Here is a 13,984-nt window from a genome sequence, read left to right as displayed (position 1 = left end):
TTCTTACACCGGAATAAACAATTTGTGCAGATTTATTAAAGTCGGCAAGGACTGTTTACGGAAGGATTCGCGTAGTAATATAGTGTATAAAATTAATTGCACAGATTGCGACGCCTCTTACGTAGGACAAACGAGTCGCTTGTTAAGGACGAGGATCAAAGAACATAAAAGGAATCTTACGTCCGTCATTGCCAAACACAGAGCGCTTAATCACACTTTTGATTTCGATGATGTTGAGATTTTGGTTGAGGAAATGTTTTTAGGAAAAAGACTAATATCGGAAATGATTTATATTAAGCGCCAAAAGAATGCGTTGAACCTCCAAAGCGACACTTTAAAATTGAATACTTCGTGTCTGTCGATAATTGAAAACATGCCTAAGATTTAACGGGTTGTTTTCTGTGTGACTGGCTTTGTCCTCTTTATATATATTTTGTTATTGCCGACCACATTATGACATTATTACCGTTATCGTTCGAATTATCGGCCCATTCGACTGTTAGCGTGTCGTTTATTTCGTGTCGTTTCTGCTGATCCGTCTCTTGTCCGAGTGAGTGAGTGGCCTTTGACTAACGTTAATGAGTTTCTCTCTTTTTTAAGACGTGTGACTAGTTTTGATTATATTTATTTTGTCAGTGCATCGCTCTTCGCGCTTTGTACCGCTGAGAGAGCTTTTTGCATCGGGCTTTCTCGGATGGATCAGCCTTGACGAAGTCGCGTCGCTCCTATAGACCATGCTTGCATGTGACTATGCTTTCTCCTCTCTTTTGTATTTTATTGATATTACGTTTTTATTTTGGTCTCATTTGATTGATTTATTTGTTTTTATTAGAATCACTGAAGGAGGCTCGAATTGAGTCCGAAACGTTTGGAATAAAGCGAATGGATCGTTAAAATTGAACTGCTGTTTTGGAAATTATTTTATCCACGCCCTACAACTGCGTTGGCTCTTTACTGCCTTTCACTATTCATTTTGATTTGATAATTTAGAGGAGCCTTTAACTTTGTTTATATTATTTAATATGCTATAGTCCACACACATATATATATGTATTGATAAAATTGTCTTTTAATTTTACAGTCAAATATGAAACAACTACGTTCCATACGAACGATACCACTTTTAAAATCGTAATATTCTTCTTCTCTCGATCAGAACTCGGAGACGACTGATTGATCCATGGTTTTTCTCTATGCTTCGAAAGGTCACACTAGCGATTGCACAACGACGTACGTTAAACGTATATTCTTAATCTCTTTAAACATTCTTAATCTCTTCCTGGTGTACCCGTCACCCGAGGAGTAAGAATCCTCCGGTACTTGACAATATAAACACCTTAGAATCATCTTACATGTTTTTTTTCTCGGAAGAATTGTAACATATCATCGCCGTTCGGCTGCTTTGCACCCTTGCTTCCGCCGCTCGTATATCAGCGCTTTCGCGGTATACCCCTCACCCTCGATATAAGTAATTCTAGATTTTTTTTTCGTTCGACGTATCCATATATATCTCTCTTTCTTTCCTAGTGTTTGCTCTCTCACGATAACTCTCTCGCAAGGAGCTATGCATGAAAGCTGGGATGGGCAAACGCAAAGAAAGTACACCACGATATAGTAAACTTAAAACTCTTTATTCATGTTTTACATATTTTTTTTGTCTTACATATTATATGGACTAAAAGCTAAAGCCGCCAGCTCGCAATCGACGAGTTGATGCTTGTTGAAAGCGTCACTCGCGCGTATTACATTTGATACTTCTTTAGGATCCGTTACAGTGGACGCGATATTGGAGAATTGCTTAAATTTGACATCAACTGTTTGGATAATTTTATTTAATCGATCAAAAGTTACATCTATGCATTGATCGAGATAGAACATACGGTGTAACGTCGATTCGACCATCATCATGCATACGTTTGAAGATTTGAGACTTATGAGTTTGACGTCGTTAATCGTACGAACTCGCACTGTTAGCGGTCCAACGCTTATAAAATTATAGATATCGTGAGAGTCGTTCCGAAGGAGATTTAGAATATTGCGACGTTGCTCGCAGAGTCACTTCCACGTTTCGAGAGATAATATCAGTTCCTTTCCCCGATGATCTCCTATGACAATCTCCACGTAACTCGACGGACCGACGTTGATACCAATTTCGAGGAATTTGAATTCTATAGCTGTCAATGCGTATCGTCTGCCTAGTATACGAACCGCACGACGCTCCGACGAATGCTACGAGCAAAATTAAAATTAAGTAATACTAATAATACAATTTGTAAAAATAGAAAAAATGTTAAACGAAACTTACTCGTCGTATTTGTTCTCAAACGATGGAGTTCTATCACGACTCGGCACGTAATTATTCACGTTTCTTCCGATGCCGCTTCTTTCTGCTACTTCTTTCAACGTAGTACATTTTTCTGGGAGGTTATGAAAAGTGAATCCACGAGCGGTTAACGCGACACTGGCCGTACAGTAATTAATCGATTATACCCGACACTCATCTATCAAAAGCATAATGTAGTGGTGGGGGATCAATGCTTCTAACATATAACGAATTTAGGAGAAGGGGAAGGCGGCGCTCGAACAAAAGAATTCTTAGAAACGCAAGTAAAGGATTAGGATGGGGAAATAAGAGATAACGCCTATTAATGTTTACATATTTTATTTTTCTCGCAATTCTTTCTGGCGTCACGATCACCAGTTAAATATTTTGAATACATTTTGTAATGCGCAATTCTTAACATGTTTTCCACATCGCATACTATTCGTATCATCTAATTTATTTAGAGCATCGATATCTTCGTAATCTGCATCCAAGGTTTCAATAATATAGCTGTTCCCCGCATCGTCTAGTATATCGGTCAGCCATTTTCGCTTTTCAAGTTCTTTAGCGTACACGACAGATGATTCTTCTTCTTCTTTTTCTTCTTCGTGTATCGTACCAACGACAGCTGTTGTAATCGCACGCTTAGCCAAATCATACGGAACGTTTCCGTCTTCCCATTGTAATCCGTGATGATTTCTAATCCATGAGACTTCACATCGTTCAGATTTTGTAAGCACGCTCCACGGTACGGGACTTGCGAAAAAGTAATGCGATAGAACATATCCTTTTCTCAAGACTGCCGCTTCCTTCACGAAGAATAGTTTGCCGATGGTAAATCCTTGCAGATCCACAAACGTTGGTACGGACATGACGAGATCTCTCTCTCTTCGATACGCCAGTCGAGAGAAATGACAAAACTCTAAAACTATCTCGCAAGACTTTGATTTATATCATGCTCTTCTTCCTCCTCTCTTTTGCGTCGATGTTGTCGCAAATACTTAGTTGATTTTGCGTACAACGTTGATCAACGGATTGTACTGGATCACGCGATCGTGTATGATGAGGCAGTACGCAGTGGTATTCGCCGGCACGTTCTCCTTACACTCAAATTCCAATCTCACATCCACGGTTGCGCTCTTGACCGATTCGTTTTGTCGAGAACAATCGATAATCACGAACGTACCGTAAAATAGAAACATCCCGACGGAGAGACTCGGCTCGAGATACTCGTATCCGTAATAATTCTTGCAGAAGCGCATATACGTGTCGTACAGAATGGAATATCTGTTTTTATCGAAATCCAAATTCATATCGTCGTACGGATAATATTCCGAATTCAGATAGAGTTTCACGTTGATCAATTTGCAGTTGTCGAATTGACTCACATCCTTAGACATGACATTCTTCCGACCTGTCTGCAGAGCGAAGACAACGTATCGTGGTTTCTCCAGCTGAGTCGCGATCTTAATGGCCCACGAATGCTTGGTTGTAAGCTGCAATAGCGGATACTCGTACAGATCCCACGAGCGAAAAGCCATGCTGAGATATCGTCCGCTTTCCAGAGCACGCAGCATCGACAACTTTTTAATTTCGCTCAACAGTACGTGAGGCATTCGCCATTGTATCTTGAATATGTTGATCACAGGCTCCTGCGCCGAATTTCCAAACAGACAATTGTCGTCGTTGCGCGATCGTATCAAGATCAATTCGTGACGAGCGTTAATCACCACGCGTCTGTAATCCTCGCAAAATTCCAGCAACATATAGAGTGGTACGCAAAAATTGAAATGTCCATTCGCGTTGGTCGACGCATCCCAGCCGGCATTTTTCATAATTACGTTTCTATCAGATGATACCGTTACATAATTTTTAAGCGTAGTAGTTATTCCTACGTTTTTATTGCGATCAATCTCAACGTCGTCGAGTTCGTATCGAATCTCATCGAACATGAATGCGACGCAATTATTTCCCGGTGCCAATTCATTTTCTCCTTTGGCTGCTGGTCTGTCTTTCGTTAGTTGTCCCTAGATGTATAGGAAACTCTCATGCGGCAGCGTATACAGATCCTGTTGTTATATGGGTATTCTTATTTCTTCATTGTGTCCGAACGTTGTATTGGCGAACGAGTTGTACGTGTGAGTCTCGATCTTGATACGATCATCAAAAATAGATTCGTCACCGATGTTGAGAACGTCGATCATCGTCAGCTGTTTCGCACCGCGAATCCCAAAGATTGCAAAAACGCAACGTTCGATGCGCTGAGTTTCTTTTTCTCGGATGATTGGATATTAGCGAACGTTATTGTTGGTGTCGCTGATTTCGTAAAGATTGCGTTATCTCTCACGTCTTTCGATTCGTTTAATACGAGCATTTCATACGTCGCATACGTACGTTATCGCCGCAGCCGTCGTATGTGCAATCTTACGATGATCTCTCTTCTCCTCGAAAATCGAGCAATAGTCCGTTCTTGTCGACAACGCGTAACGTTAAATCCGTAATGCTCCGCGCGATGATCGGCAGATAAATAATCTGCGCCGGCGTTTCCGATATCTTATATCCCGACGATACCCTCGATGAAAATTCGTATGAATGAGTTTTCCGTTGTTGTACGCGCCTGCGGTCACGTTACATACGCGGATAATATTAACGTTGATAATGTTAATCGGCATGTTCGTTTCGTACCATTTTCCCGGCTCGAGAATACGATTCGAGAATCCTAGCAGCGATCCAATGTAGTCGGGTTTGCTAAAGTTTAATCTGTATGCGTATTTGATCTCGCTCCTCATCGTATTGTAATTAGCACGGAGCACTATCGGATATTCACCAGCCTTCATAGTCACCGCCGTCAATGTGTTTCTTATCGCGATGTTTCCGTGAAATTGCACGTTTCAAAAATTCATGTATATCTCGCAACTCTACTATCCCTCGGGAATCGTAATTTCCGCGTCGTCTTTGCCAAAATAAAATTTATTATTCGAGGAATTCACGGTCGGTATCGTGTGATAAGTCTCAAAATCTGTTAGACCGAGTTCGTATTCATCGTCGCTCAAATCTACAGTGGGAAAGAAGTTTGCCGCGAGAATACTACTCTTCCCAGTCAACGTGAATGTCATAGACATGTTCGACGAAACTGTTTAACAAATACTGAGTTAAATAGCGCGATATCCGTCTTTAAATTCGCACGCATCGACCGTTCGAAGAAACTGCAAGCACAATTGTCCGCAGATGCTCTGATCGTAAGTTTGAACAGGTGTGTGATTGTACTGTATCTTCGATACGTTTCGTCCGAAATATCGCACCAATTCGATCGGTGAATTCGAAGATTGCCGAAACTGTCGAAATATATAACGCGATTCCCCCTCTTTGCGTACGCTACCCAATGAGTACCCGGTCCTTCGACGCTATCTAAATTTACGATGCCGTTCTCGTTTTGACAAATACCACCGATCGGTAAAGAGTTGCGCATGAAAACGCGTCTAAAATATGGAAGGCGCATACGTTTCGCCAGTTGTAGCAATTGTACGTTGGTAGTTGCGCCCTACGGTATTTTTAACGTTTCTTTGACGTTTTTTTTTCTCGACTCCTCGTCCGTGTTTGTAAGGAGCGAGATATAATCCGCGACCTTCCATGGCGCGATTGTGACGTAGCATCTCTTGCATCTGACTTTTCCGTCGTTCACCGCCTTCGCTACACCCGCCGCTCCGCCGATCAGGGATCCGAACGCACTCAGCATTAGTAGAATCGGCAATATGCCGCCGCTTTTCGTTACCGGAAGTATTCGTTTGTTCGCTGTTTTCTTCTTCGTCTTCGTCTTCGTCCTCTTCAGGCTCATACCAAGATTCGTCTTGGCTTTTATCGCCGCTCAGACAGCTGTGGCGGCGGCTCTCTCACCGAGAGTCGAATCTCTCGCACCGATACGATTTCGCGCTTTCTCGGTGAGTATCCTATCCGCCGCGTGTCTCTCGGTGAGATCGTTGCTCCGAGAGTACGCTATATCGTGTTCGCGACACGCCGCGTCCAATAAATTTATACCTCGATCGCCTCTGATTAATCGCTTCTGCAACCGCGTGCCTGGACCGCAAAACTGATAGCCGGGAATATGGAATTCGATCGGAAGCGCGTTTATCGCATTAAGAGACCGCTGCCTCTTACGATTCTCGCTGACATACGTCGCAATCTTTTATCAACGGAGGCAGACCGTCGATGTGCGTTCGCTGCCACGGCTGGTTGTCGCATGCACGAACGATATTGTCGAACGCGGAGATGCGCAGACATGGTACGATGCTACCGATTACTATACGCGCGATCGTTTGCGGTCCCTCGAATTGTGGTAAAACCAACGTTCTAATAACTCTACTGGAAAGTCCACACGGTGTACGTTTTGAGAACGTATATGTGTACTCGAAATCGCTGCAACACACGAAATATCGATATCTGGAGAATTTATTGACGCCGATTGACGAAATCGGCTACTTTACGTTCTCGAATAACAGTGACGTCATTCCACCGAGCGAGGCACGTCCTCGATTTTTGTCTTCGATGACATGGCGTGCGACAAGCAAGATACGATAAGAGAGTACTTCTCAATGGGTCGTCACTCGAACGTCGACTGCTTCTATTTTTGTCAGACGTACGCGAGAATACCAAAACATCTTATACGCAACAACGCGAACCTACTGATCTTGTTTAAACAGGACGGTACACATTTGAAACACGTGTACAACGATCACGTGAATACCGACATGTCGTACGAGGATTTCAGTGAATTATGCCATACTTGTTGGCAGCAAAAGTACGGATTCCTAGTGATTGATAAGGACAGCGCACTTACACGAGCGATACAGAAAAGGATTTAACGTGTTCGCGATACCGCGAAACGATTAGTCGCTGTCGACATTCCGTCGAGAAGGGTGAAACGCTCGATATTCCGTCAACACGGCTGGAAGCAATAATAGTCGCGAGCGTGAAAAGATTGTGCGGGAGATTGAGAAAACGAGCGAATCGATCCACAAGAAACATCGCGCTTTAAAGACCAGTAAGATCGATGAAGATATCGCGGTCACGACCCATTTTAGGCTTATTGAGCCACTGCAAAAGATCGTCGACAACTCTAGCGTAATCGTGGTGAAAAACGAGCCGGAGAGTAACGCTAACGCTATAATTAAAACGTTACCCATCAAGCGATACAAGGAAGAGGAGGAGAAGGAGGAGGAGGATGCGACACTGAAAAAAAAGAAACGACCGAAGGCGAAGCGTTTATCGATGCCGCGTATATCCGATCTATCGGATGCTTTATCGGATGAACCGCCGATAACTTTCCACCGTCCGCGACACCGAGAATCGCGCAACCCGCGATACCTGAATCATTCGCGATCGAAGATGTTTTCGAAACCACGGGCAACCCGCTCGAAACATCCGTTCGAAACATGTTACATACGTCGGAAGGTCAAGAGGTGTTACGAGAGCACTTGGGACCACTGGGACAAAAATACATGGCTCTTCTTAGCGGCGATGAAAGAAAAAACGCGATCGATCACGTGTACGGCGTCTATTTCGACGAGAATGGAATGCGTCTCGGTAACAAACGATTCGACATTGACAAAGATGACTCTATAATCATAGACAATGTGAGATACATTGGTACACCAGGATTATACGAGTTGATCTTCAAGAGAATTCCCGATGACGTCATATATACTGAGGACGATGTGCAAAAATATAAGAGCATATTGATGGCGACGAGTGCGCATAAACGTCAATATGATGCGCAAGATCAATTAAATGCAACAAAGGATAGAAGTATAAACAAATAATCGCGCCGTTGATGTCGATCGAATCGAAAAAGAAAGAAACGGGAACGGGAGTATTCACGCCTCGCGCGATGACGCTAACCGACAATAAGATCGATTACGTGCACTGGGACGATCTCAACGAGCTAGTGGATCGCCTACGATTGCTCGATGCTTCGCATCGAGCTGGCCGCAAAGCTCACGACAACGAGATCCTGTCGATCATAGAGGAACTTCGCGAAGCCGGCCTTATTATAAATTAAACGGTGTCTCGACGAAACTAATCAGTCGATCGACATCACTAGCATCGAAAAACAATGCCTATCAACAAATTTGGATTATTCGTACGGAGAAACGAAGAAATCAGCACGAGCGATTGAGGTAAATTGGTGACGAGTTACTTGCGTCAAAACGCTCTGTATCGCGTCGCTACGGACTATGACGCGAGGTTGCGCAAGATTCGCCGTGTAGCGTAACCTGAAGCTGATACCGATGCAGTCAACAAACTGTACGTGGAAGAATGCGTTAAAACGTTGAAGAATCGACAAAAAGAATTAGACGAGAAGCTGACTGCGTTCGGAAAGGACATGCGAGCTTTGCAGACTGCGATAAACGAGCTTCGTCATATAATTAACATTAATTCAGGAACGGCTATCAACCTGTAATGCGTTGTAGTGAACGGCTTAGGAGCGGCTATTATACAATTATTAAACATCTAGAAAGGTTTACCGAACGGCTACGAACGATTATCTAACGGTTATCGAGCTATAATGAGTGGCAGTGATCGAAGAGGAAACGGCCTCGAACGAGGCTACGAACAATTCAAGAACAGCTGCGAACGAGGCTACGAGAATCTCAAGGACCGCTGTGAACAAGGCTATGAACACGTCAGGAATGGCTACATACGAGGCGGTATACAAGTCCGGAACGACTACGAACGAGTCAAAAACGACTGTGAACGAGGGTACGGACTACTTAAAAATGACTATCAACAGGGTCAATCACGCCAACAAACGGCTCAAAAACGGCAGTGAACAGCTAGCGAACGGCAGTGAACGCCTAAGGAACAGCTATAAACGGTAATCGAACGGCAGTGAACGGCTATAAACGGCAATCGAACGGCTATTGAACGGCTATTGAACGGCTATAAACGGCAATTGAATGGCTATAAACGACAATCGAACGGTAATGAACGGCTATAAACGGCAATCGAACGGCTATTGAACGACTATAAAAGGCAATTGAGCGGGTCAGCAATCGGACGACAGTGAACGGCTATAAACGACAACTGAACGGCAATTGAACGGGTCTGTAACGGCAATCGAACGGCAGTGAACGGCTACCCTAAAAAATTACCCTTTTAAAAAAAAGGTAAAAAAAAGTGCTAAGTCCGCGTAAAATCAGTATATGTATTTGCAAAATAGTGTATTATTAACTGTAAAAAAATACTGTATTGTATATCCTACAAAAATAATGATATCAAAAAAGTTGCGCTAAGTGAAAATAAAAGCTTATAAAAATACTTTAACCAAAAAAAGTTATACAAAATAGTTGATTTAATTTTCTACATTATATCCTAGAAAAATAATGATATCCAAAAATTACGCTAATTGAAAATAAAAACTTAAAATAATTTAACTAAAAAAAATTGTACAAAATAATTGTTTTAATTTCACACAAATAATATTAAAAAGTTGCGCCAACTAAATAAAAATTTTTACTATAAAATAGACATATTTCTTTTTTATTTTCAATATTGAAAGAAAAATGATATTAAATGAATTGTAATATATCTATTATAAAAAATCGAATTGAAAATATGAACAATCATATACATTGCAATAATCATATGCATATAGCCTGAAAAGTTTAATTAAAAAAAAAAAGAAAATGATAATACAAAATACAAAATTAAAAATTACTGAACAATGTGCTAATGAAATTAGCAGCACTAAGTTTTTTAACTAAAATTTTTTTATATGTATTAATTTTTAATTTTTATATAAATTTTTATTTTTTATTTATTAATTTCTAATTTTTAATTTTTTTAATAATTTTAAATTTTGTTTTTGTATTATCATTTTCTTTTTTTTTTTAATTAAACTTTTCAGGATATATGCATATGATTATTGCAATGTATATGATTGTTCATATTTTCAATTAGATTTTTTATAATAGATATATTACAATTCATTTAATATCATTTTTCTTTTAATATTAAAAATAAAAAAGAAATATGTTTATTTTAAAATTAAAAAAAAAATTAAAAAAGTAAAAATTTTTATTCAGTTGGCGCAACTTTTTAATATTATTTGTATGAAATTAAAACAATTATTTTGTACAATTTTTTTTAGTTAAATTATTTTAAGTTTTTATTTTCAATTAGCGTAATTTTTGGATATCATTATTTTTCTAGGATATAATGTAGAAAATTAAATCAGCTATTTTGTATAACTTTTTTTGGTTAAAATATATTTATAAGCTTTTATTTTCACTTAGCACAACTTTTTTGATATCATTATTTTTGTAGGATATACAATACAGTATTTTTTTACAGTTAATAATACACTATTTTGCAAATACATATACTGTTTTTTACGCGGACTTAGCACCTTTTTTTACCTTTTTTTTAAAAAGGTAATTTTTTAGGGATATCACTCTCTTTTGTACTATATGTTAAACATCTCTAAATAAATGAGCAAAGAACCTGTCATCACCCCCGTCATATTTCATTAAAATTAGACGGTCCTCTTTGCTTACTATATAGATATTCAGATCCTTCAAACTTCTTTGCTACTCTTATTGCAAAAATAACGGATAACTACAAATCAATATGTAATTAGAAACCGTACACCTCTTTTCATTCAAAAACTAAGCATTTTAGAGAAAAACGTTTTTGACAAAAATTGTATGATTTTGAGGGGAACATAAGATGGTGTCATTGGTTTGACCTCGGATGGCATCGTTAAGGTCAGGTCAAGGACATCTTTAATTTCTTAAATGGAATCACCTATTTTTTATTGCATATTCTTATAGCTTATGTCGAGAGCTTTCCAAAACACTATAATAAAGTATTTTTTCATTGAGTACTTTTCGATTTATAAAATTTAAAATAAAATCTTAATTTTACATAAACTATAAAATATCTAGTAAAATATTTATTTCTCGATTATCTTACCTTAATACTTTTATGTACAAAATAATGAGAGGAATCAATTAGTGTAAAAAAAAACACAGTTGTTTTTAAGAAAAAATATGTAATTGTTAATTGCAAATTACATATTTTTTCTTCGGAACAATTATGTGTTTTTTTTTAGATCAATTGATTCCTCTTATTATTTTGTACATAAAAGTATTAAGGTAAGATAACCGAGAAATAAATATTTTACTAGATATTTTATAGTTTATGTAAAATTAAGATATTATTTTAAACTTTATAAATCGAAAAGTATTCAATGAAAAACTACTTTATTACAGTGTTTTGGAAAGCTCTCGACATAAGCTATAAGAATATGCAATAAAAAATAGGTGATTCCATTTAAGAAATTAAAGGTGTCCTTGACCTGACCTTAACGATGCCATCCAAGGTCAAACCAATGACACCATCTTATGTTCCCCTCAAAACCATATAATTTTTGTCTAAAACGTTTTTCTCTAAAATGCTTAGTTTTTGAAAGAAAAGGTGTACGGGTGGTCTAGGACACCCTGTATACAAGGTGTCCCATTTTAATCGATGGATCCAAATTTCTCCTAAACTACGCCAGCTACAAAAAAATATTTCAGACAAAAGTTGTATGGCTTGAAGGGGGCCATAAGACGGTGTCATTGGTTTGACATTGAAGAGTCACCTAAAGGTTACGTGAAGATCACATCCAATTTTTTAAATAGGACACCCTATATGCTTTTACATACTCTTATAGTTCATCTCGAGAGCTTTCCAAAACACTATAATTAAGTTAGTTTTCATTAAGTAGTTTTCGAGTTATGAGGCTTGAAATCAATTCTTAATTTTACATAAATCGTAAAATATCTAGTAAAATATTCATTTTTTGTTTAACTTATCTTAATACTTTTGTGTACAAAATAATAAGAGGAATCAATTGGGGTGTAAAAAAAACATATAACTGTTCTCAGGAAAAAAATATGTAATTTGCAATTAACAATTCCATATTTTTTTTTAAACAACTGTATGTTTTCTTTACACCATTTGAATCTGCTTATTATTTTGTACGTAAAAGTATTAAGATAAAAGTATTAAGATAAAAGTATTAAGTATAAAAGTATTAAGATAAGATAATCGAAAAATGAATATTTTACTAGTTATTTTACGACTTATGTAAAATTAAGAAATGATTTCAAGTCTCATAACTTGAAAACTACTTAATGAAAATTAACTTAATTATAGTATTTCGGAAAGCTCTCGAGATGAACTAAAAAAATATGCAAAAGCATATAGGAAGTCCATTCCCAAAGGCATATAGGAATCCCATTTAAAAAGTTGGATGTGATCTTCACGTAACCTTCAGGTGACTTTTCAATGTCAAACCAATGACACCACCTTATGTTCCCCTTCAAGCCATACGACTTTTGTCTGAAACATTTTTTTGTAGCTGATGTAGTTTAGGAGAAATTTGGATCCATCGATTAAAATGAGACACCCTGTATATAATAGTCTTAATATCACGGAGCGCCGCTAGCGCAATCTTACGTCGAATGCGGCAAACGTACAACTTTTTACGCTTGCGCATTGGGGACTTGGGCGACGATGACCAAGGAGACGTTTCTTAATGAAAATTTTTCATATTTCGACTTTGGATCATAATATTGCTGTTCACGATGCACGTAGAGCAAAAATAAAGACACTTTTCTTATATAAATCAACCTCAAGCTATCCATTAAGCCTAATAAGAATTCGATCCGTTCAGCGATTATTTCAATATGATAATCTCGAACATCTCCAACTATCCGACTCGCGTAATGAAACATGACGGCGCGTCTTGTTGCTTACGCGGGACTTAGCACAAGACCGTGTCTCTTGATAAATGGCAATCGAACGGTTTAGCAACGGCTAAAGAGTGACAATGAATAATAAAACGCACGGTGATACACGTATCATTCGATCGAATCGAAACAACGATGAGTCGACAATCGGGAATAATCGAGGAAACGAAGAAGCAACATAGTTTAGAGAAACGGCAGTTGGTGAACAAACTGCACGCACAGGCGAGAAAAAATTTCCCCCGAAGACACATCATAGTGCGAGGATATGATTACCTGTGGCAAGCCGACATCGTCGAGATGCGTCCGTACTCTCGTTTCAACAGAGTTTTCAACAGAGACTCGTTACAACTACATACTCACAGTCATCGATGCGTTGAACAAGCACGCGTGGGCCGTACCGCTCAAGAATAAAGGCGGAAGCGAGACAGCTGACCCTATCGCCGAGATAATTCGAGATAGCGAGAGGTGTCCGAAAAACATACAAACCAACATGGGGAAGGAATTTTATAACGCCGACGTGCAACGGCTCATGCGAAAACACGGCATCAATCATTATTCTACGTATTCGGTATTGAAGGCATCGATCGTCGAGCGATTCAATCGCACGCTGAAAAACGACATATAGAAGATGTTTACGCTGAACGGATCTTACAAGTGAGTCAACGCGTTGCCGGGACTCGTATTGGATTATAACGCGCGCAAGCATCGAACGATCGGTATGCGACCCGTCGACGTTACCCCCGCGATCGCCGAAAGACTCTTGGCTACTGTATACAACCGTGTAAATATCGCGGGTCCTGCGAAATTCAAAGTAGGTGACTCGGTACGCGTTAGTAAGTACAAGACAGTTTTTTTTTCACACTAGCAT

The sequence above is a fragment of the Camponotus floridanus genome, unplaced genomic scaffold (assembly GCF_003227725.1).
Source record: "Camponotus floridanus strain SB8 unplaced genomic scaffold, Cflo_v7.5 scaffold275, whole genome shotgun sequence".
In the NCBI taxonomy this organism is placed as follows: Eukaryota; Metazoa; Arthropoda; class Insecta; order Hymenoptera; family Formicidae; genus Camponotus; species Camponotus floridanus.
This window is presented reverse-complemented; position numbering follows the sequence as displayed.